The 25,789-nt window shown below is 43.9% G+C and overlaps 1 protein-coding gene across 1 annotated transcript in view; it reads left to right on the top strand.

Moving 5' to 3' along the window:
* LOC131108561 (cadherin-6-like) overlaps nt 1-25,789 on the top strand; it is a 354,525-nt gene that overhangs the window by 284,733 nt on the left and 44,003 nt on the right. Inside the window, exon 19 of the mRNA XM_058059595.1 lies at nt 18,779-19,015. The gene's annotated coding sequence lies outside the window, so the exon portion shown is untranslated. The remainder of the gene's footprint in view (nt 1-18,778; nt 19,016-25,789) is intronic.

Below are 25,789 nucleotides of genomic sequence, written 5' to 3'. Positions count from 1 at the left end.
TGGCCGAGGGTGGACTTGAACCCTGGTCTCCAAGCTGTGAGGTCTGCGCGCTAACCACTTCACTACCGTGCAGCCCTAGTCGATTAATATTTGAATGGAATTTGTAACACCAGACGGTCTTCAGGTTTTGGTTTAGTTACAGAATCCCGGAACAGCCAGACCATTTTAACTAAGAGTCCAATAGACGTCGTTGCCTGGGACTATTTGACACCAGGTTCCAAATCCAAAAGCAATATTAATGGTGGGAGTGTTTAGAATCCGCCATGCTCCTTTACCCCCAACTCTCCGGCTCGCCTGGACCCTTGTGGGGGATAATAAGTGAGCGAGCTGTGAATTCCTGGTGGAGGAGTGCCGCATTATGTGTCGCCGGCGCGCACAATGAATGGAATATTTTAGAAACTTCCTGCTGAGCAGCTGAGCTCCCGGAGCCCGCAGAAAGCCGGTTTGATTCATGTGTAATTTCATTTTTTACTCCTTGCACCTGACTCTCAAAGGCAAAGGCTCGGAGCAGCTGGGAGAAGAAGAATAAGAGGTGGAGGAGGAGGAGGAAGAGGGCCGTTTGTGCCACGCTGACAATGCCGTCGTTGTTGTCATTCCCACTTCTCCGCTGAAGGAGCCTCCTGCGCCTTTTCCGGGGAGGCTTTTTTGTTCATTCTTAACAATCTGTGTGCAATTATGGCGCCCGGCCCGACCGTACGACCGCAATTATTCCAAATGATATTCTTTGTCAGTCGCAGAAGCCGCGCCGCCACATGGCCGCCACATGGCCGACCTCCCTGCAACGCCTCTCTGTGGTCAGCCGCCACGCTTTCATCATTCCTCACCGTTCAACGACAAGCGTTACTTAACGGCATCTGCAGCCTGACCGCGGGGATTCCAGCGGACGCCTCTTGCGGGAAGCCTTCGTCACTGAGGTTCGGCCTCAAACCGACCATGCAGCCCCCTCTCCACTCAGCCTCACATCTCCTGGCGCACGCCTCCAGCTGCAGTAAACTGGATGAAACCAAATTAGAGGTCATTTTGTGAGCGCTAAAAATAGAAAACAATCCAGGTCTGACCAGGCAATCTCTCTGTGGAGTCTGGGAACGTCTGCAATGGAGCACGAAAATAATAATGCAGAAATCGAACCTGAGGATTCCTGATGGGAACATTATGAATTATATACTAAGAAATAATACTACATCACAGAGTGTGCTTGTTTGTGCGAGAGGCCGCTTGTCGATGTGCGAACATGAGTGATGAAGAGAGCTCGCCGAGGGTGGCAGCTCTAATTTGCCTCGCCGACATGGCGGACACAAGCTCTGATGGCGTCTTAATGAAAGCTCAGCATTGTGACAACATTGGCGGGGAGTGGGTGCCAGAAACTGGACAGGCAGCTTTTTTTCCTTTTTTTTGTACCCACGGTTTTATTGAAGTAAAGCGGGACTTTTATCAGGAGGCGGAGTTTTGGAAATGTTATTGACTGCAACAATAAAGAGCGACAAGCCTAATGAAGTTTACCTAGCTTGTCTATTCGTTTTTTGGTACCAAATTTCCATGGAAGCTGAGGTCAAAAGTCAACTAGAATCAGTTTCTGTTATCAACTCAGGGAGATTATTTTTTTCAAGGTCATTGGTCAAACTCGGGTTTTTGGACATACCATGTATCCGCTGAAGACGGGGGGTCGCCAACCCGTCGATCGTGATCAACCAGTGGATTTTTGGGACTTGGGACTTAATGAAAGCTCAGCATTGTGACAACATTGGCGGGGACTGGGTGCCAGAAACTGGACAGGTAGCTTTTTTCCAAACAAAAACCTTGTATTTTTGTACCCACGGTTTTATTGAAGTAAAATCGCCGAAGTCGCTCATGCACGCAGCCTCTGGCCAGACGCTGTGTAGCGTTTGATGCCCTTTATTTGTGTTCATCCAGCTGGTTGATTGGCATTGATATCAAGTTTGATGTATTGTCTTTGTGGCTTTCATCACCGACACAGACCAACATAGGGCAGCTAAGAAGGACCCTTAGCTGCCCTATAAAGGTGCCCGACTTGAACAGTTCCAGCGATCGATCGGGGCAAGTCCCAAAAATCCACTGGTTGATCACGATCGATGGGTTGGCGACCCCGTCTTCAGCAGATACATGGTATGTCCAAAAACCCGAGTTTGACCAATGACCTTAGTAATGACCTTTAAAAAAATCACCTCCTGAGTTGATAACAGAAACTGATTCTAGTTGACTTTTGACCTCAGTTTCCATGGAAATTTAGTACCAAGCGTTGCCAAATAAACGAACAGACAAGCTAGGTAAACTTCATTAGGCTTGTCGCTCTTTATTGTTGTAGTCAATAACATTTCCAAAACTCCGCATCCTGATAAAAGTCCCGCTTTAACGTGTTCTGCTTTCAAAGCCACACAAAGAAAAGAAAAAAGCACGTCGGGGAAAGAAAAAGTGGAGACAGCTGACAGCGCCTCCAAATGAAAGTCTGCCAAATAGCGAGGCAACGGGAGCGTCGCGTGTGATCCTCCGTGACAGCTTCACCCGACGAGCGACGAACCTTCTGCGTCACGAAAAGGTCGCGACCCTCCTCCACGGCTGCAAAAGTGGGAGGCGTGTTTTCTTCCAGGAGGTTCCGGAGCGAGCATCTCCAGTGCCGTGGTGGCAGACGGCAGACAAAAGGAGCAGCAGGAAGAGGAGGAGGAGGTTGATGACAGGTCGAGATGTTGCTGGAGGATCCTAATGACAAACTCCAGGAAGGATGAAGACATGGAGTCAGGAGGAGGAGGAGGAGGAGGGCAAGATGAGAGGCTTGTTGAGGAGACGAGAGCTCTAATGTTCTTCAAAGTTTCTGAAAAGCTCCCAAAGAAATAATAACCTCCATCTACGCTAATCACCCTCAGCATGTCTGAGAGCTTTTTAGCCAATCAGGAGCTGAAGAAAGTCACTCCAGGAACGGCAAGATAGCAACAATCGTGAATGGGAGAAAAGTGGGATCATACAAGTACATAATGGATTTTAATAACAATGAAGGCATTTGGAAAAATCATTTTACATGTGGAAAAGTTTAATTTGGCTCCATGGTGGACGAGTGGTTAACGCACAGGCCTCACAGCTAGGAGACCCGAGTTCGTTTCCACCTTTGGGTCCATCCATTTTTTTTATGTTCTTCCCGTGCATGTGTGGGTTTTCTCCGGCTTCCTCCCACATTCCAAAAACATGCTAGGTTTATTAATGACTCCAAATTGTCCATAGGGTGGCTGCACGTTGGTAAGCGGTTAGCGCACAGGCCTCACAGCTAAGAGACCCGAGTTCAATTCCACACTCCGCCATCTCTGTGTGGATCTCCCCGTGCATGCGTGGGTTTTTCTCCGGGTACTCCGCTTTCCTCCCACATTCCAAAAACATGCTAGGTTAATTGCCGACTCCAAATTGTCCATAGGGTGACTGCACGGTGGACGAGCGGTTAGCGCAGAGGCCTCACAGCTGAGAGACCCAAGTTCAATTCCACCCTCAGCCATCTCTGTGTGGAGTTTGATTGGGTGGGTTTTCTCCGGGTACTCCGGTTTCCTCCCACATTCCAAAAACATGCTAGGTTAATTAGCGACTCCAAATTGTCCATAGTTATGAATGGTGTGAATGAAATTATGCTTAAAATGTATCTTTTAGTTGGGAACTGATATTTTCCAGAAACTTAATTGTTAATAGGCGGCTCCAAATTGTCCATAGGTATGAATGTGAGTGTGAATGGTTGTTTGTCTATATGTGCCCTGTGATTGGCTGGCCACCAGTCCGAAGACAGCTGGGATAGGCTCCAGCATACCCACATGACCCTGTTTAGGATTTTTTTTGTAATGTGGGAGGAAACCAGAGTATTTGGGGAAAACTCATGCCCGAGCGGGGAATCGAACCCAGGTCTTCCTGAGTGTGAGGCCTACACACTAACCACTCATCCACTGTGTAGCCACATCTCAGAAAAATGTCCAAGTGAATAGTATCTCTATCTTACTTGGTATGGGATCAATACCCAAATGTGTATCCTCGCCCGTGCAGCTCCCGCGTCCACGGCCATGACGGACGTGCTTAACATCCAGCTCATGTTGTTGGAATGAGAACATCATCCGTCACGCCAATGAAGTGGCGTTTAAATGTAAAACTGATGCGGAGGGAGGAAACGTGAGAAAATAAAAACCCTATAAAAAAAAAAAAAAATGATTTTCTTCATGTAGTCTGAGACGCTGATAAACATCTTCATCAGACATAAATCAATATTCCGTGTCGCCGGGGAGAAAAAAACCAAACAAACAAAAGCAGCCTCCCTGCCTTTGTGTCTCCATTACGGATTTGTTGGGAATGCAAAGTGGGACTTAAATGTGGTGTTTTTTACGCTCCCTAAGTGAATCACGACACATTTTCCTGTCAATTCCTGTTGTTAGCATGTCAGCTAGGATGACAAATACTCAACGCTGATTGCTGGCTCTTTATTTTGAACGCCAAAGCAAGAACCCTGTTGATTTTGAACATCATCTCATCCAGTAGGCCTCTTTCTCCCGCTGATGTTCATGTAGCGTAACCATCCATGCCGCAAATCAATAAAACAACTTGTGTATTATTTATCAGTAAATACATACATTGGACTGAGGAGATAATTCTGGTTTTTGGCGTGGAAGGTTCTGTTCATTAGACACGCGTTTTACAGGACCCGTGCGCCATCGATTCGGCGTCTGGGCAACGGCGGGGGAGCAGAATTAACGAGCTGATTGGACGATGATGGAGTGTAAATTCTTTATTTGGCTTCCTAACGACGTGGTTTACTCGCTCAGACGCGTTGCCAGATTCATTTGACACCCTTTTGGAACAATTCTCATTACGGATGGGGAGGGATTTTTATTCAAGATGGACGAGGCCAAGGGCGCCTTGGTGGTCCTCGGCGCTAATGACTACTCAGGACTTCCTAATGAAGCTAACATTTGTTTCTTTGCAAACATTTTGTTTTTCAAACACAAGCCTTGTTCCTCCCCGTAGCGTAGTGTAGCTTCTTGGGTTGCCATGCCGACCACCGTGCTAATTAGGCTGCTAAGTCGCATGCATTATTTGTCCCCCTTATGTTGTTGTCATGCTTCCGCTTCCAAAGAGTTTTTGTTTTTAGCATCCTGTTTTGTTTTTTTTTGGTAAAGACTGCTATCCCGACACAGGCAGCGACTTACGCAGGTAACCTCTGCTAATATCACAAATGTAATGCAAAACATTACCGATACCTCCACAATACCAAAGGTTTGGAGACACATTGTCACTCCATAACATCCTGACTTTGGACTACTACTTTATAGTAAAGACTATTTTCTATTCATGTTTTGGTTTTAGTATAATATTTCAGATTTTTTAAATATATTTTTTAACTAATATATATCAAAACTCCCAAACATAATTTTCCAACAATTATAACTTAATTCTGGTTGTCATTTTTTGTCACAGCTTCCAAGTGGCTATGTGGTCGAGTGGTTAGCACGCAGGCCACACACCAAGGAGACCTGGGTTCAATTCCACCCTCGGGCATCACTAAGTGGAGTTTGTGTTTTCTCCCTGTGCATGCATGGCTTTTCTTTGGGTTCTATATTTTGACTTTATTCTCAAAATGTATGACTTTTTTCCGTAATTTTATTATTATAACATAACTTTTTCCTTATTATATAACGACCCATTCTGGTCAGATGGCAACTTTTTTCTATTTCTATTTTGATTGTGTTCTGGTAAAAGTACTGCTATTTTTTTTTTTTTTTTCATTCACTTGGGGGTGCTGGAGCCTATCCCAGGACTGGTCAGCAGCAAATCAGAGGGCAGACAGACAAACAACCATTCACACTCACATTCATACCTCTCCCAGCTGTGAGGCCTGCATGCTAACCACTCATTAGCATTAAAGCTGCAGACACACAAATCGCCGTGTTCCTAGTAGGCCACACAAGGTGGACTATTGCATCAGTGAAGTCTTTTACCACAACAGGGTAAAACCCAAGCCCCCAGTGTGATGCAGTACAGCACTTTGTACAGCACTACAAACATAGCAAGCACAATAAATATCATAATGAGTGTTAGAGAATCTTCCCCGTGCAGCCTCAAGGCGCTTCCTATCGTAGCGGATGACTCCCGAGCTCGTCCTGCAGCTTTCATGTAAATGTCAGAGGCAAAGGCGTGTCAGCCAGATAAAAGCCGCGATAGCAGACGGGGCGTCAAGGCGCATTTAACGATGCGGGGGTGGAAAGAGAGCGTAAGAGGAAGTGCGAGGTATTGACAGATGCCGAGCGCCGACTTTTCCCATCTCTCAGCGTTTCAATGTGATGGCCTTTTAACCCCCACCTCACCTGCTTTGCATCCGCTCCTTTCGTCTCATTTTTGACGCTTTTTATGACAACTGCTTTACCGGGATATTGATTCTCAAGGATAGTTCTTCTCACGTTCAATGAGGTCAATTTCAATATTTTAACCACAGATGCCTGCAGAAGGTCATGTGATGGTTGATAGGTTGTGTTTTTGTGCTGGTATGCTGGTAGCTGGTCTAAGCTGGTCCTAAAACCAGCATACTAGCATGAAAACATGATGTATGCTGGTCTATGCTGGTCCTAAGACCAGTATACTAGCATGAAAACACAATATATGCTAGTCATGCTGGTAGCTGGTTTATGCTGGTCCTAGCATGAAAACTCAATGTATGCTGGTCCTAAGACCAGCATACTAGCATGAAAACATGATGTATGCTGGTCTATGCTGGTCCTAAGACCAGTATACTAGCATGAAAACACGATGTATGCTGGTAGCTGGTCTATGTTGGTCCTAAGACCAGTATACTAGCATGAAAACGCTATATATGCTAGTCATGCTGGTAGCTGGTCTATGTTGGTCCTAAGACCAGTATACTAGCATGAAAACACGATGTATACTGGTCATGCAGGTAGCTGGTCTACGCTGGTCCTAGCATGAAAACACGATGTATGCTGGTCATGCTAGTAGCTGGTCTATGCAGGTCCTAAGACCAGCATACTAGCATGAAAACACAATGTATGTTGGTCATGCTGGTAGCTGGTCTATGTTGGTCCTAGCATGAAAACACGATGTATGCTGGTCATGTTGATAGCTGGTCTATGCGGGTCCTAAGACCAGCATACTAGCATGAAAACACGATGTATGCTGGTAGCTGGTCTATGCTGGTCCTAAGACCGGATTTTGAAAGAATGACTTGGTAGATCAACAATGAAATACCGACATATGCATGTAATAGCTGTGGGCTCTACTCTTTACTTTTGACCTTTACTGTGAAACGACCTTCAGGATCTGACAGATTACAAACACCAAATGTTCCAGTTGTTCCAATTCTTCCTTGAACTTCCTTTCTGTGTCTCCTAAACTCTATCCGCCCCCAAAATCCTTGAAGCAATCATGTTCGTTATTCCATTCGCTCTTCCAGTGAACTCCCCATAAGGAGGTCACGGCCCAGGGCACAGATGTGGCGACCATGTTTGACGCTCTGTGTGTTTATTTTGAGTGCTCTCACTGAGCAGGGCGGGTAATTACCAAGAGCTTTTTCCCCCCCCTTTTTTTTCCGAGCGCTAATTGCCAAAGACAAATACAACAACTTCCTGAGAGCAAGCATGCGGTCGCCAGAATTCTACATTTGTTTGTTGGCATTTGTGGACCTCAAATTTGTCCTGTAAATATTAATTAAACATGAACCAGTAGGACATTAATCATAGTTGCATGGAGTCGCATTAACGGGAGCCTGGCCTTTGACCAGCTACCGGCTTCAAGGCTGTGCCGACACCTGGAATGCAAGGACGACATCCGCACATAGTGTTCAATCATAGTATCCTGATTAATGAAAAGCCACCTGAAGGCAACTTTGGATTATTTTACGATATTTTTTAGAGGATGGACATTATCAATGAAAGAGTTGTTTGTAAATGCATGAACAGTGGTACCTTTCCGATAGTGGTACACTCCTTTGGTTGTAAGATTCGCACAGAACATCCACATTTAATCCACTTTTATGGTAATGGTAATGGTTTTATTTCATTTGAACATGCATCAGATTACAATTGAATGCATCACATAATCAGTTGACAGTTCCACATGTCCAAAAGGAGTAGGAAGAAGCAAAGCTTATTAAATCCTACCCTTCCATTTGGACTTTTACAATCAGTAACTGTTACATTTGTTCACTTCCTGCTTTCCTAATATAGTTTTGTTTGTTTTTAATTTGTTTTTATATTTTATTTTTTTCACTTTTAAAATGTCATGTCTGTCACCTCTTGTTATATTGGACTTAATCATAGTTTAGGTATATATTTTTTAAGATTAATATTCAAATGTCCATAATTTCCTACTGTAGATGGCTGGCAAGCGACATGAAGGCGCATTACCAGGGATCACATGGCCACAATGTTTTTTTTTTGGCTAAACAATGTCGCCCCCGCTCCCACGCGTCCCCACGGATGCCATCAATACCTGTGGACTTTGTCCCGTTGCTCAGCATAGCAGGGAAGTCTAATAATTGGTCAGACGGATGCTTTCTTCCCTCATTAGAGGCGGCCCGGCGAAGTCTGATTCCGATTTGCTGTTTGTTTGATTGGGGAGCTGCAGATATTCCACACATGACAGCGACTCTATTTATGTCCGATTGTGTTCAACGGTCACTGCGCATGTACAGGCTATTTGTTGTGTGCTTTTATTGTGTTAGCTGCAACCGAGCGTGCACTTTCATCAGCCGACGCCGCATGTTGATGCAAAAGATGCTAAATAGGCTTGTGAGCCACTTGACTGCTTGCTAACGGAACGTTTTCTACGTTATGGAAAGTGAACTTGTTTGTGTGGTTTAGTGCATTTTTGTTGGTACAGCAGTGCTCTAATGGAGTGTTGCTGCTCCCTAAAAGTGTCTGGTGTTGAAGTTAATTACCTGCACTTGATGAGTTACTCTGGGATGCAGTCAGCAAGCAGGACAGGAAGGAAGCCATGCGTCCCTCAGAGTAGAGATCCAGGTCACAGCGGGACAAGGAAACAATTAGGGCTCATTGCTATTTGCTTATTTTGGTTTGGCGCTATTCACATTAAACCGGTGCTTCTCAAATAGTGGGGCGCCCCCACAAAGTGAGAGACTTTTATTACAGTACAACCCTGCCAACATGTACACATTTAGAGTACTAAGCGAAACTAGGCGAAACTAGTCTACATGACTTTGGGGGGTTTTCCAGTCCACCAATCAACACGCTTCACTTACACCTTTTCCTTATTGGAGGCGTCAACCTAGAGTCAGTTTGTGTCCAACTGAGTCTAACTCTGGTTGCCAATGGGTGGGTCGGGAGCCAAAATGTGGCCCAGATATTTTGGTACACTAATTTTGGTACGGAAAATATACCTTAGACTACCTTAGAAAACTAAGACTGCATACGGACATCTTTGAGTACCTCTTAAACCACGTAACCCCAACGGGACTCGGCTCCAAGATGGCGACCAGACAATATTTTTTGTATAACTCCTTGATCATGTCTGGTAGAACCCAGGATAGTCCTGAGATGGCCTGGAGACACCCCTGTATCCCACTTTGGTCAAAGTAGAGTAGGCGACGTCACTCTACTTAGACTTAGTACCAAAATATCTGGGCCACATTTTGGCTCCCGACCCACCCATTGGCAACCAGAGTTAGACTCAAACTGGACACAAACTGACTCTAGGGTGACGCCTCTAATCAGGAAAAGGTGTAAGTGAAGCGTGTTGATTGGTGGACTGGAAAACCAGTCATGAAAAAGTCATGTAGACTAGTTTCGCCTTAATCACATGCTGAGTACTCTAAATGTGTACATGTTGGCAGGGTTGCACTGTAATGAGCCCCACTATTTGAGAAGCACCGGTTTAATGTAAATAGCGCCAAACCAAAATAAGCAAACAGCAATGAGCCCCAATTGTTCTTGAAATGTATGAAAGTCGGCAGAGCATGAAGTCATCAGGTCGAAGCGTTCAAATGATCGCCGGCGTACTGTGAAAGATTTTAAACTTCAGCGCCGAGCAAATTGGGGCATCTAGAAATAATTTGGACACGGCCGAATGCGTACGGAGAGGAAGTAAAAATAATAACAAGACAGACGGAGGAGGAATGGCCACGAGCACGGGAGCGTTTATCGAGGAGGGGATAAAAAGGGAGTGGTGATATTTATCCCCGAGTATTGGGCGAGTGTGCGGCGAAGCCTGCCACAGTGTCACGGCGCTCCGTGGCTTTTAATAGGAACACGGCTTAAGAGGCCCCTTACATCTCTCGTTTCACTTCAAGTTGTCACTCACTAATCCCTCTGTGAAGTGCAATGCTGCCGGATTAGCGCCGCAACCCCGAGATTTTTTTTTAAATTATCATCCACAAAAAGACTACTAATAGGAAGCAAATTATGCAAAAAGAAGAAGATTGGAAGGGGGGGGGGCAAGCAAGGCCAGGCCAAGCAGGGCTCATCACACCCTTTGCATGCCCCCCCCCTCTCCCCGGTTCAATTCATCATGTCACTTTATTGAGTAGAAGTTGTAACGACGCAGATTAGCATGTCGCTAGGTTCATGTCCACTAGAACAAACATGCACATGAGTGTACAACATCACAGAGGGATTTATTAACAGGGCCCCGGTCTCAGTCCATCTGTACCACTAATCCACCCCCCCCCCCCCAACCCCTCACCCCCCCACCACCACCACCACACACACTCTGACTCATAGAGACAAATTCCCCATGAAGGTCCGTGTCGTCTGCTGCTTCTACTGCTGCCGGAGTAGCATCCCGAAAGACTCCCTGGAGGCATCCCAAACTTCCAGGATTAAAATCCACCAGAGTCAGACTTTTTGTTTTGTTTATCGAACCCCCCCCTTCCTCCCACGTGTCCCTTTGCAGCGTCCCAAATAGATTCTATGTGAATCTTGGGTGGACGGGCACGTTGTCGCCGTTCCACTTCTCTCCTCAGCCTGGGGACACACAAAGAAGGAGATGGGGTGGAGGCTTTTGGATGGTGGATGTGTATGATGGTGGCCTCAGTGTGGCCTCGCGGCACAATTGGGCCGCCTGCCACGAGCGCCGTGATTTATGATGCCGTCAAGAATGTACACTGTTCCCTTTTTCCCACCTCCCTTTTCATGCTGTGTGTTGCTGAAGCAGAGGGTCACTGTGCCGCCTTTGATGGGATCCCTCATCCAAACAGGAAGCGCTCATCCCCTCCAGTTATTTTTATTTTTTTGTTTTTTAAATGTTCTCATTGGTCCCTGGAGACCGTGAAGACCTCTGCCCGGGCTTCAATGACTGTGAATTTACTGTTTTACATGAACTAAAAGGAGGTCAAGTTTGGTCCAGATGTAGAATTTTTTGGGGCATCCAAAAAATATATATATAATCATAGCAAATATGCAATCTGGATCAAATCCGCATCTGGATTTGCAGTAAGGTATGGTCATTTCAGACATATAGTCATTGAGCTACTTTGTATGGAAACTTTTGTTCTGAATAGACACTGAGCTGAACCAAATTCAATTCAGATCCAATTCGGTTTGACATTGGTTTGACTTGCTGTCTTGTTCTACTGTATGTGGAAACTTTGTTGTAAATTGGAAGTAAATAATACTAAATTAACTTAAACAGGATTTGATCCAGATTAAACATCCGAATGTTGGAATCTAGTTTGATTCAGGATCGATCTCCATCCTGACATCATATAAAATGGATCTTGGTTTGATCTTTGAACATCTGAATGTCTTATCTGTCCATATTCACATCATATTGAATAGGATTTATGTGTGTAAATGCAATCTGGATCAAATCCGCATCTGGATTTGCAGTAAGGTATGGTCATTTCAGACATATGGTCAGTGAGCTACTTTGTATGGAAACTTTTGTTCTGAATAGACACTGAGCTGAACCGAATTCAATTCAGATCCAATTCGGTTTGACATTGGTTTCTGTCCACCCTGAGTTGCTGTCTTGTTCTACTGTATATGGAAACTTTGTTGTAAATTGGAAGTCAATAATACTAAATGAACTTAAACAGAATTTGATCCAGATTAAACATCCGAATGTTGGAATCTAGTTTGATTCAGGATCGATCTCCATCCTGACATCATATAAAATGGATCTTGGTTTGATCTTTGAACATCTGAATGTTTTATCTGTCCATATTGACATCATATTGAATAGGATTTATGTGTGTAAATGCAATCTGGATCAAATCCGCATCTGGATTTGCAGTAAGGTATGGTCATTTCAGACATATGGTCATTGAGCTACTTTGTATGGAAACTTTTGTTCTGAATAGACACTGAGCTGAACCGAATTCAATTCAGATCTAACTCGGTTTGACATTGGTTTCTGTGCACCCTGACTTGTTGTCTTGTTTACTGTATATGGAAACTTTGTTGTAAATTGGTAGTAAATAATACTAAATGAACTTAAACAGGATTTGATCCAGATTAAACATCCGAATGTTGGAATCTAGTTTGATTCAGGATCGATCTCCATCCTGGCATCATATAAAATGGATCTGGATCTTGGTTTGATCTTTGAACATCTGAATGCCTTATCTGTTCATCTGTCCATGAATAGGATTTATGTGTGTAAATGCAAACTGGATCAGATTTGGATGTGGAGCTAATTGAGTTTCTTTAAAGTGTGGCCGTCTCCATTTGGAAACCTGTTTTTACTTTAATAATGTTATGATTTTATAATGTTAAACGGCATTTCCGAAGACCTAACCAATCTGGATTAGGTCTGGATTCAATTGATTACACTCAGCATACACATTGCTACTGCAAATTAGGTATGTCTAAAGTGCCTTTAGAATTGAATTACAAAAGTGAATTAACATCACAAACCAGATTAACGTATCTCATTCTGTGTATTGTGAAGATACTTGGCCTCATAAGAAACCGTTTTTTAATTTAATGGGAATCTTTGTAACACGCATAACATCCATGAACATCCAAAGTTCAGGTTTCTCCATGGAAAACTGCAGGCAGGAAGTAAAAAGTGTTGCACGCTAATCCCCCGCCAAGGTAGCAACCGCAGTGTCATGCAAATACAAACCCCCACTTCTTGATTTCACTGCGTGTTTGATACGGCCTCGGCAGACGCTTTCATCGCCGCCGCTTCGGGATTTTTGCTTTTTAAGAACATTTTCACAGCGGAAACTCTGATTTTTTTTTTTTTTTTTTGTTACATTGTCAGCATTTGATCCGCTTAGTCGTGGATTCACACAGAAGGACAGAACCATGTGACGATCATCGCTAACATCGGATGCGACACTGGAAATGGGAAATGGCTTCCTTTGGGAATGTATAAAGGAACTATAGATTCATTCACTGGACAAAGACCTTCTTATAGTTCTGTCTATGACATTACGTGAAGGTCAGAAGTCCCAAATGTGAGACTTTCCTCCCCCCCCCCTCAGCGAGAACAAAGACTTGCTCTAACTTACTTTGCTTCTGCTTCACTTTATCTCTCCTTCATTCATCATCTGCAGCATCTCTGCGGAAAACAGCAGTCCCCTCTTTGCCTGATTATCCCGTGATAGTCCGGACCCCCAGAGGCTCGGGAAGGGACAAAGGTTTTCTTCTTGGAAGAGTTGTCTGGGCGCGGTGCCGCCACCTCCTGAAGCTGTATCGGGGTCAAACCTCCAAGGAGGACTTGTGGGAAGACTTGTGACCATCAGCTGTGAAGCAAGGAGGAACACAGCGACGATTCAAACGCTCGACAGCCGCGCCCTCAAACGCGTCCTTGTCTTCTTCACGAGGCTTTTTTTTCTTAGGAACAAACGCAAAGATCCGTAAACATTTTGTTTGTGTGGCACTGAGATATTTGCGTCCCTGTTGGGTATCGATCGTTCGGCGGTGTCTAAAAGGGGACGTATTGATTTTTCACCAGTCCGACAATTAAGCACGTCATAAAAGAAGTCGCATTCATCACACGTAATGAGACCTCATTAAAAAACTATTTAATGCTCGTAATCTGCTAGATTCCGTCTTATTGCAAAGGTCTCCCTGCCTTGCGTCGCCTTATTTGACTCTTTCATATAATGTGGCGGACAAAAGTACCGGGACACACTCAACGTAGCATTATGGAGTTAGCTACAGTGCTAACATTACTCCCATTTTAACAGCAACACCGTTCTATCTTAGCATATTTGCTGCTGAAAAACAAAATACGCAAATTTAGTCTGCAGCAGAAATATGGAGTACACTTTTTTAAGATGTGTGGCGAAGCCTGTTTTTGTTTAATGACGAAGCTGTTGCTTTGGACAAATGTTAGCAACACTAGTAAAATATATACAAAATAATTGCGTTTCCAGCGCTTACAGATGGGGTTGACTGTTTTAAGATGTGTAGAGAAGCCTATTTTTTAATATGTTAGCTTTTGATAAATACTGTACATTACACATGATGTAATATGAAGTGGGACCGGGGGACACGAGTGCTAGCAAAACGAGGATGGCTATGTGAGCTACAGTGCTAACATTACTCCCATTAGTATATTTGCGGCAACAAAATACACAAATGTACAGTCTGCAGCTGAAATATGGAGTACACTGTTTTAAGATGCGTGGCGAAGCCTGTTTTTGTTTTATGACGAAGCTAGTAAAATATAAACACTTGTAAAATATATACAAAATAATTGAGTTTCCAGAGCTTACAGATGGGGTTGACTGTTTTAAGATGTGTAGAGAAGCCTATTTTTGAATATGTTAGCTTTTGATGAATACTGTACATGTATGTACATGTATATGTATGTGTACATGTATGTACATGTGTATGCTGAAGTGTGTTCTTGCCTCTGTATGGTTTTGATTGTATGACGCTGATATGGATCAGCAGCGCTAACAATGAAGAAACCCGGAACAGAAGTCCACAAGTGAAATTCCCGGCATTTCCCTGTCTTTGAACTAACCACGACACTTGCAGCTGTCATGTGTTTCCGGATGGCGGGCCTCTTTTTCTTGCCCTGTGCTGATCTCCTGATGGAGGGCCCGTGCCAAATGGCGAGAGGGCCGGGTGGCGGCAAAAGCGCTTCCAGGGATTAAACTCGTGCACTGTGGCCGCTAACATTACACTTTATTATTTGGAAACAAGTCATCCCTGTTTACAAGTTGCAAAGTAGCACACGGTCTGTTTTTTTTTTGTTCTATCTCATCTTAATTATGCGTCTCCTTAATTATGCGTGCCTTATCTCGTCATCCCTTTTCCAAAATGAATCACACCTGCAATACACGACTGATTCTGTCTTGAGATATCCATGCATCACTTTGCTTATCACCAGATAATAATTATGCTTTGTAATTTAATTAAAACATAAAATTACACCACCTGTATTCATCATTTATCACTCAATGAACAATATGTCTGACAACCTCCTGTCCACTCGTGTTGGCGCCGATTCAATGCCTCCTAGTGGCGGCAAATTGAAAATATTTAAAGAACAAAAACATGTTTTCGATGCTTCTAGTTCTCCAGGGCCCCGTTTCAAGAAGCAGGTTCAACCAACTCTGGAGTCTAACCCTGAACTCTGAGTTGATCTACTCTGAGACAGGAAACTCTGACTTACGGGTTTCAGAACAGGTGATTTCAATTGGTTCAATCAACACAGAGTTTGTTCACTCTGAGTTAAGCGCGTGCACCACGACTTTAAAAAGCCCTGATCAATGGAGCCCTGTTCCCTCGATTCACCATGGCAACGAGTGAGAAGAAAAGATCGTCGTATTTCAGTCCTCTGGAACTGGATATATTAATGCGGTCATACGGCAAATTTGAAAGCGTTTTTAAAAAGAAAAGCAACATTGAAAGCGTTTTTAAAAAGAAAAGCAACATTGAAAGCGTTTTTAAAAAGAAAAGCAACACGGCTGCAGCAGCGAAAGAACGCGAGTCGGCGTGGGAGAAGATTAGTGCTCGAGGCAATGCGTAAGTTTAAATTTATTATATACATTTATGCAATCACAATAATATTAGGCTACAGATGCAAACAAGTAGAATGGTGTTACAGCTACAATTTATGTCACTTAGATGTAATCCCACCGGCGAAAAAAGAACGTGGAAGCAGCTGAAGATGAAATATAAAAACATTGTTCAAACAGGTAAGCCCTCAGCATAACAGTCAGGGTGCCTTTTTTTAATCATGTTTACCACTAAATATCATTCAGCAGCTGTTTCAGTGTGCATTATCTCCAACATAATATTGTTTTCACACACATAAATGTCCTCGCCTGTATACAGTTAAATCAGACATATGAAAAGCAACATCTAACTTCTACTCAGCCAACAGAAAGCGGGCATCTGCCCGCAAAACTGGCGGAGGACCACCCCCACCACGTCTGACCGAGGCAGAGGAGCTGGCCATGAGTCAGACTGTCGGGAGGCCAGTCGCAGAGCGGATCCCTGGAGGAACCTCATCCTCGGACATGATTACACAGGAGCCACCAGCCTTGATAAGATGCAATAGGCCTAGGCCTCAAACTTCTTTTGGGCCTATAGTTCAATGTTAATTTCCCTTTCATGTGTTTTTCTTTTGTCTCAACAGATTCTGAAGACGTACTTGGTCTAGTGGATCCATGTGCCACTTTAACTGTAAGTAGCCAATAGTCCAGAGATTATGCCATATTTAAAGTATAGCATAGTGAAACACAACACTCTAAACAGGATGATGAAGATGATGGGACCACAATGTCTGCTGCCTTCTCTGTGGTGTCTGAGAGGGAGCCTGAGAGGCCTACAGAGGTAAAATCTTGATGTTACTGATTTCCTCTCCATTCACATGTGTTTACATGTGGATTATAGTGACTTTTAGCCTACACTGAAGTATTAACGGATTCTTATCCATTTTAGCAGAGCATGGCTGGGCAGCAGGAAGAGGGTCCCTCAACCTCCACAGCACAGATTGACACAGTGAGATATGTATTCAGTAAATTCCAGAGGTTAATTCAGTGGAATTCATGTGCAACTGTATAATGTCATCCTTATGTGTTCCCAGCTACCACTAAAAGAAATCTACAAAGTGCATTTATTAAAAACAGTACAAAAAACAGAAAAAGAAATGGTGCTGCTGGACCGCCAGATAACTAAAACGGATCTGGAAATTGAATTATTAAAACACAAGTTAGAGGTGGGTGCATGGTCATAGGTGAATTGTGTTGATGATTGTAACAATTAAAAAGTAAGAAACCATTTTTTTTCTTATTTGTAGGAAATAAAGAAGACCAAATAAAAAATGTTTTGTCTTTCTGTTTATTTTACTGCTGTTGGTGATGGTGATTATGAAAAACGACCAAACTGGCTTTAAACACGCACGACAATGAATGAATCACACCGGAGACAGAAAGAAACTCGAGGTTCATTGAAGAAAACCTGGTCCCGACCAGGTTATGTTCACAGAGTCTGTTGCCATAGTAACTGACACCGAGGTTAAGTTACCTCTCTCTGTGAAACAGGCTGGAGTTACTCCTCTGTCTCTGGTTTGACTTACCTCCCTTTTTGAAACGGAAAACTCAGAGTTTCCCTCATTTCAGGGTTAACATACTCCGAGTTTTCACTAAACCTGCTTCGTGAAACGGGGCCCAGTTCTTCTGTGGACTCACCGAGTGCAAAACAGCACCCCCCAGTGGACTGGAAATGTAAATATCTTATCTTATTGACATAATTGATGCCATGTATCAGATACAACTACGTGCTAACGTGCTAACTTTACATTATTCGCCGAAGGAAAACACTTACAGCTCCAAGTATGGCTTTATTTTAAGACGTGTAGCAAAGCCTTTAAAAAAATACTCCATAATGATGCTGATATGAGGTTCTGCGACCTCATTTCCGCCGTCATAACTTGTTTAGCTCATGAACATTTTATTTGTAGTACGCTTAAGAGTTTATTACATGTATATGTACACACACACACACACACACACAAGCGGGAGATTACGGACGGTAATCTGGCGGAGGCAGCGTGCTGGATAAAGCAAGTGATGAGCTGCATTAGTTTGATTACTCGCTAACCCAGCAGTTTACATGTTTGGCCTCTAATCTGATTTCTGGCCAGCATCCACCCCCCCCCCCCCCCCACCTCAACCCCGGCCCCACCCTCAATCTCAGCACGCCTCCCAAAGTGAAAACAGAACTACTAACATTTAGAAACGGTTTGCGTGGAAAGTGGATCCGAAAAGAGGGTGGACGGGACCATTTCAGTTCTAGAAAAGGATTGAATCATATGCTGTGATATTGTTTATTTATTAAAAGACGACATTTACACCATTTATAAGCACTTATCCATAGCTAAATGTGAAGAAATGTGTCTTAAATCTGTCAAATTCTGTAGCTTCTTCCTTATTTGGCATGAAAATGTACGGTAATCCTGCTGCAAATTACTAATATTTCAGGTCAGCGATTATCTAGTCAATACCATGTGGCGTTTAGGGTTTCCGGTTTAGTTGTTTTGGGGGATTTAAAGGATATAAGATCATAAGTCATGAGGAAACAAACCCAACTGAGATGATGTCATATCCTGGTGTAGGTAGTGGCTGTATGTTGACATTATACTAAATAATATTAATAAAAACACATGCATTAACTTGCATACATTTGTACACAGTACACAATAAACATGGCTGCCAAAATGATGCATTGATGCAATGGAGTAATGTTTTTTTTTATATATATTCTGCAAAATAATGTTGTGTAAAACACATGAAATATAGCATAGTGTTAAACTTGGACAATGTTTTTTTGGGGGGGTGTCAATTTCCGTTTGTGTTTCTCTCCAGCACCTTCCTTCCGCCACCCCTCAACCCCCCGCCCCTCACCCGCCGCATGCTGCCGGGGACTCGGCAGCCAATGGGCGGCTGGCGTCCCCCTCAGCCTCGGTGACATCCACCCAGCGAGGAGCGGACGTGTGCGGCGCAGTTGCGGTGTGCGGCCGACGCAGGCTGCTCTCAATCGGATACTCTCCTTTTCCAGACACCGGGGACGAAGAAGCTCCATCACCAGCCACCACCCCCCAGGTGAGAGGCTGCTTTGTTCGCTTTTTGTTTGTGTTCGCCGGCGTGATAATTACGCGCAGCTGGCCTTTAGTGATGGCACATAATGAGGTGACGACTCGCATCAATTCGCTCTGTTTTATTATTCATTAGAGGCACTAAATTCGATATTACTTTTTATTAATGTTGCCAACTTTTTTATCGAGTACCACAGCGGCTCCTCGTAAACAAACAGTCCGACTTTGTGCTCCCTTAACGCGGCTTTCAAAAAAACTCTCGTTAGCTTCCACTACCGCACGGGGAGCTGCGCTCCTCCTCCCCCGGCATTGCGCAGCGATGCCCGCATGCATGCGGGTGGGATGCCCCGGTGGAGGACGGTGGAGATGTTTTGAAGTCCAGCCTCTGGGCTTTTCTTTGATGGCTCTGACTTACATTAGAGTCGATATAGAGGATTGAACTTGTGTTATGATATAATATAAAATGGAGCTGCATATTTAATTCAAGTTGCAGGTGTTAAGTTGAAGTGACTCCTGCAGGGCCGTGCCAAGCTCTGAAGGCTTCTGAGGGCTGGTTCTCCTTGTTGCATGCATACTGATGGTCAGTTATTGGGGGGGGGGGGGTTGTCTTGTGTGTTGCAGAACACTTTTCCTGTACATCAATGAGTCTTGATTCACTTTTCGGTGGGTGATGTGGACAAGTTGTGCAGATGATGATGATGATGGAGAGCAGAGGAGAAGGTGAAAGCAGGCGAGTAGGTTTGCAGTCCAGGTTTGGGTGGGGGGGGGGGTTGATGCTTGAGAGATGAAAGCGGCACAGTGGAATGTGAGGCTGATCAAAGTGGTACAGGAAACACGGCAGGTGCTGAATATTTAAAGGATCTGCAAATAGCATGGCTTCATACGTGTGTGTGTGTGTGTGTGTGTGTGTGTGTGTGTGTGTAGGGGAGCGGTGGTGCATGTTTGGTCCGGTGGGGGGGGGGCACAGGAGATGATGTGACAAGCAAAAAAAAAAGAGCCATCGAAGCCATTTGCATCCTTTAAAGCAGAGCAGAGATTATAAAAGACACTCGCTCACATTTCATTTTGCTCATCGCCCAAACTCAGCAGATTATAGTAGAGGGGGTGTGGGAAGAGGAGTGGGGGGGTCAAAATAAAAGCCTCCATCTGCCTGCCTCCCCTGTCCCTGTTGGGGCCATGACGTCACATGATGGTGGCTCTTCACCCCGCGAGGGTGACCGCTGACCCGACTTGATGATGTTATGTGCGCTCCAGATGGGCGACATCGTTTGGATGATGGCGGATGTTTCCGCCGCTCCTCTGCCAGGCGGCATCTGGAGCTAATAACATCAGCGCGATGTCGTCCTCGTCCCCTGTGGGAACGGCCTCTTTTTTTTTTTTTTTTTTTTGATGCTCGTGGACGTCTCCGGCGCGTGTGCGGCCGGTGGCTCTAATGGACATTTGAAGAAGTAAAGAGCACCTCGGGGCGAGCTAGCGAGCTAGCATGTTTGTTGTTGACTTCATGAGTCAGAGTGGGCATGAAAACAGAAACAAGTTGGAGAAATCCCCCCCCTTTTCCAACCCGCTAGCTTAGCTTTGCATTTGCAGCACCCATTCTTGGCTAGTGTGCTCAAAAAGCTTTTGATGTTGCCACTTTTTGGCTTTAGGGAGACAAGCTACCATCAAAGTGTCCACAGACGTGTGTAAAGATTAACCTGGCTTACGGGGTGTTGAAAATGTTCAAAAACGTTCAGGCGGCGGCGGCGGAGGCGCCCACTGGTGAAGTTTTGTGCTCGTGACATAAACGTTTGCACGCCTTGTCAGTCACTTGTCTCTTTTTGTGCTCTCGCCGTCTCTTTGCCACCACGTTTCTTGGTGTCTGTTTCCAGTTAGGCCGGCTGAAGGTCGGATCGGATGACGCGAGGGGGGGGCGGCGGGGACACTCGGAGATGCGGCGAGGCGGGCTCTCCGCGGGGTTTCCGCTGAAGGGATTGCGAGGCCGGATGCGAGCCAACAACGGCTCATCCCGCTTAGATTCAACTTTAACAACAATGCAAACTCTACCATAACATGGCTTATGCCATATTTAATAATAATACAATATTAATTGTCACTAATAAGTTATTGCTCAATTCATATCAAGAAATTACTCTTTATAGTTGTTTTTTTTTTAGCTTTTGCATTGTTACTTTTTCTTAATGCACAATTACTTATGCACTTATTATACTTATAAATACTTAAGTTACGGTGTGAATGAATGTAATCAGTCATAGATAAAATGGGATCGGAATAAATAGGCTGTGCATCTCCCTGCTCCTTTTCAGACATGTTGAATTGTGCAACCACGTGATGTTCCTACGTGAAACGTAATGAAAACCAAACCACGCTAATACCAAAATTGTCACTAATAAGTTATATAATAAGTTATTATACTTAAGTTATGGCGTGAATGAATGTCATCAGTAATAGATGATAAAAAGGGATCAAAATGAATAAACTGTGCTTCTGCCTGCTCCTTTTCAGACATGTTGAATTGTGCAACCATGTGATGTTCCTACGTGAAACGTAATGAAAACCAAACCACGCTAATACCAAAATTGTCACTAATAAGTTATTAGTTATTATACTTAAGTTATGGTGTGAATGAATGTCATCAGTAATAGATGATAAAAAGGGATCGGAATAACTAAACTCTGCTTCTCCCTGCTCCTCTTCAGACATATTGAATTGTGCGAATGCAACCATGTGATGTTCCTTTGTGAAACGTAATGAAAACCAAACCACGCTAATACCAAAATTGTCACTAATAAGTTATTAGTTATTATACTTAAGTTAAGGTGTGAATGAATGTCATCAGTAATAGATAAAAAGGATCGGAATAACTAAACTGTGCTTCTCCCTGCTCCTTTTCAGACATGTTGAATCGTGCAAATGCAACCACGTGATGCTCCTTCGTGAAACGCAATGAAAACCAAACCACGCTAATACCAAAATTGTCATTAATAAGTTATTGCTCAATATATATAAAGAAATTACTCCAGTATTTATTTAATTATGGTTGTTTTTTTAGCTTTTGCATTGTTACTTTTTCTTAATGCACGATTACTTATGCACTTATTATACTTATGAACACTATGGTGTGAATGAATGTCATCAGTAATAGATAAAAAGGGATCGGAATAACTAAACTGTGCTTCTCCCTGCTCCTTTTCAGACATGTTGAACCGTGCGAATGCAACCACGTGATGTTCCCTCGTGAAACGTCGTGAAAACCAAACCACGCTAATACCAAACGGTAGCATCTCGCCAAAACGGGGCCTCACTTGGCTCCCCATGTGGCGAGAAGATGAAGGCGCATGGATCCCGGCATCCGCACCTCACTTAACAATGGCTAATTAGCTCCCCTGCTTTGTACGCCACTTGCGTTCAAGCCGTAAATGTGTCTTTTTAAAGAAGCGTGCCGCGGATGAAGCTAATAGTTTTCAGCCTAAGAAGTCACGATGAGAGAAATGATGGCGCATGAGGATGAAATCACTTGGATTTGTTGTGCTTTTTTTTTTTTTTTTTTCCTGGGTGGGAGACAGGAAAGTGCTGCCAATGTTGAAGAAGAGGCTGCCAACAAACACACACACACACTTGCTGGATGAGCTCCACAGTGTTTCTAATTATGAGCGTTAGCATCACAAACTGCCAGAGCGACCGTCAGCTCAGGTGAGAGGAAAAAAAAGGTGTGGCCCCGACGCAGGAAGTGAAAGTGCGCCGTCTTCCTTCCATTCTGGGCACAATTGAACAAGATGTATTAGCGGGGCGGCGGGGCGGGAGGAAAGCGTGCTGCAGGCTGCTGTCGGCTGATGGTGATTTACAACAAAGCCGTTTCACAAGCGCCGGGAAATGACAGCGAGCGAGGAGTTGGCGTGCTGCACGCACACTCACACACCAGCCATGTCTCATTTCTTACAGCAGCTGCCTCGGGAAAGCGTGGCGACTTGAGGAAGGAAGAAGGCAGGCTAACTATCAGGGATCCTCCTCCTAAGGATGCCGAGCCGTCCGTCTTTTTCTTACATTGGAGGTGAAATCGATTTTTTGACCCCGGCAACCACACGCGAGCTCGGGTTTGGGATTGGATTTGGAATTAAATCCCGATATCCAATATGTGTGGTGCGAAGCAGAGGGAGGTGTACAATAATCATCTAATAGTGGCAATCACAGATCCAGATCACTATCAAAATCTAATCAAGCCTCGCATGGCTCCAGGCCCGTCGATGCAGCGCCCAAACGTCTTCACCACCTGCACACGCTACATTTACTTCCACAAACCGGAACGTTTCGTTTCCGTGCTATATTATTCTATATGTAGAATTAAACTTACAGGTGTCGTGTGATGTTTCAGACTGGACTATTTTTATTATGTTCAAATCCAATATTGTATGCGGTGGTGCAAATTACCCCCCCCCCCCCCCCAAAAAAAACAAAAAATGAGACCTGTCAATGTGAACGCAAGCGTCCAGGAAGTCACACTAAGATCTGGCGAGATTAAAACACGACAATATCTCGATATGGGAACGTAATTAATTCATCACACCGTAACTTGACATTTTTTTCCACATTTTTTTGATATATTGTAATGTGCATGCCTGTCTGTTTTCCTCGTGTGTCGGTTATTCAGTGTCTTTGTCTTGGTGGGTGGAGGCGGGGGACGCCAGCATACACACAGTGAACGTACTATATGTGAACGTACTATATGTAGAATTAAACTTACAGGTGTCATGTGATGTTTCAGACTGGACTATTTTTATTATGTTAAAATCCAATATTGTATGCGGTGGTGCAAATTACCCCCCCCCCCCCCCCCAAAAAAAAAAAAAAATGAGACCTGTCAATGTGAACGCAAGCGTCCAGGAAGTCACACTAAGATCTGGCGAGATTAAAACACGACAATATCTCGATATGGGAACGTAATTAATTCATCACACCGTAACTTGACATTTTTTTCCACATTTTTTTGATATATTGTAATGTGCATGCCTGTCTGTTTTCCTCGTGTGTCGGTTATTCAGTGTCTTTGTCTTGGTGGGTGGAGGCGGGGGACGCCAGCATACACACAGTGAACGTACTATATGTGAACGTACTATATGTAGAATTAAACTTACAGGTGTCATGAGATGTTTCAAACTGGACTATTTTTATTATGTTAAAATCCAATATTGTATGCGGTGGTGCAAATTACCCCCCCCCCCCCCCCCCCCCCAAAAAAAAATGAGACCTGTCAATGTGAACGCAAGCGTCCAGGAAGTCACACTAAGATCTGGCGAGATTAAAACACGACAATATCTCGATATGGGACCGTAATTAATTCATCACACCGTAACTTGACATTTTTTTTCCAGCTTTGATATATTGTAATGTGCATGCCTGTCTGTTTTCCTCGTGTGTCGGTTATTCAGTGTCTTTGTCTTGGTGGGTGGAGGCGGGGGACGCCAGCATACACACAGTGAGTGCAGAAGAATGTAATGTCATATTTTTCAGATTGTCATTGTACTCATCTTAAACGTGAAGTCAAAATCTTGTCGTTCTTGTAGACTCGGCGGGACTTGTGACATCGCTTAGTGTTTACGGAAGTAAACATTGGCTCCTTTGGTGCATTTGTGTTTATTTTTTCTAATTGTATTTATTTGGAATTATGTGCTACGGGGTCGATTTTCAGCAATAAGCAGCGCCCAGCATCTGCTATGCACACATGCAGTGTTAGCATGCTAACTAATAAACCCGTCAAGGTGACAGATTTGTTGACGTTGCTCTTTTTGTCAACAGAGGTGGCTCTCGCTAGCTAGCTGGCGTGGACAGACATGATTTACTCTTGCGGGGGGGTGTTTGTGTGTGTATTCTAGCCTCGTGCAGAACGTGTCCACAGGTTGCCAACGACACCCTCCCATCCCCCCACCCCCCAACACCATCCTGACTTGTACTGGCTTCTTGTCTCTGCAAAGCCCCCGGGCTTAAGCCGGCCTGCAGTCGGCGGACGCGGCCACGCTGAAGGCTGTCTAGGGCCGCGCCAGCTCAACGTGACAGCCAGTTAATAAGTGCATGACGGAGCGGGGGGGGCGGGGGCGGAGGTGGCAGAAGCTGACATGGAGGTTTGGTTTGGGTGAGGGTGGTGGCGGGTGGGAGGAGGGGTTAATATTGACCCAGGAATGACAGAAGGCTAACAGGGGATCAGAGAGTCCAGTATTAGCGGGTAGCTGGGCTACATAGGCAAGGGAGAGTCACTTAGTGCAGTATAAGATGTAATTATACATCATATACATCCGTAAATATATATAATACATTGTTTTACACATAATAAAATGTATAATTATTTAAAAACATTTATTAATCCAAACAGAAGACATCACTCAGTCAGTGAAATCTGAAGTTCCGAGCTACAAAATCAGCAATACAGTTCAATTCAAAATATATTTTGTTATTAGGTTCCAATAGATAGGCTACATTTATCAATACCTGCATTTATTCACGCCACCCCAGAAACTCCCTCAGTTGCATCTCTATACATTTGAGTTATGATAAATATTTTTTAGAATTGTTATTCTGTTGGCATTAAATAAAAAAAAAGGCTTCACTCGCCATTTCAGTACAAGTTGAGGCTCAGAGCTAAATTTTTTTACATTAATTTACTTATTTGTATATTAAAAACTATAAAATTTAAAAAACAGATGTATACAGAAATATTTATATATATTTATAGAATTTTTATATTTATATATATTTATAGAAATATATATATATATTATTTATATTTAAATAT

Source organism: Doryrhamphus excisus, chromosome 21, assembly GCF_030265055.1.
Source record: "Doryrhamphus excisus isolate RoL2022-K1 chromosome 21, RoL_Dexc_1.0, whole genome shotgun sequence".
In the NCBI taxonomy this organism is placed as follows: domain Eukaryota; kingdom Metazoa; phylum Chordata; class Actinopteri; order Syngnathiformes; family Syngnathidae; genus Doryrhamphus; species Doryrhamphus excisus.
This window is presented reverse-complemented; position numbering and strand designations above follow the sequence as displayed.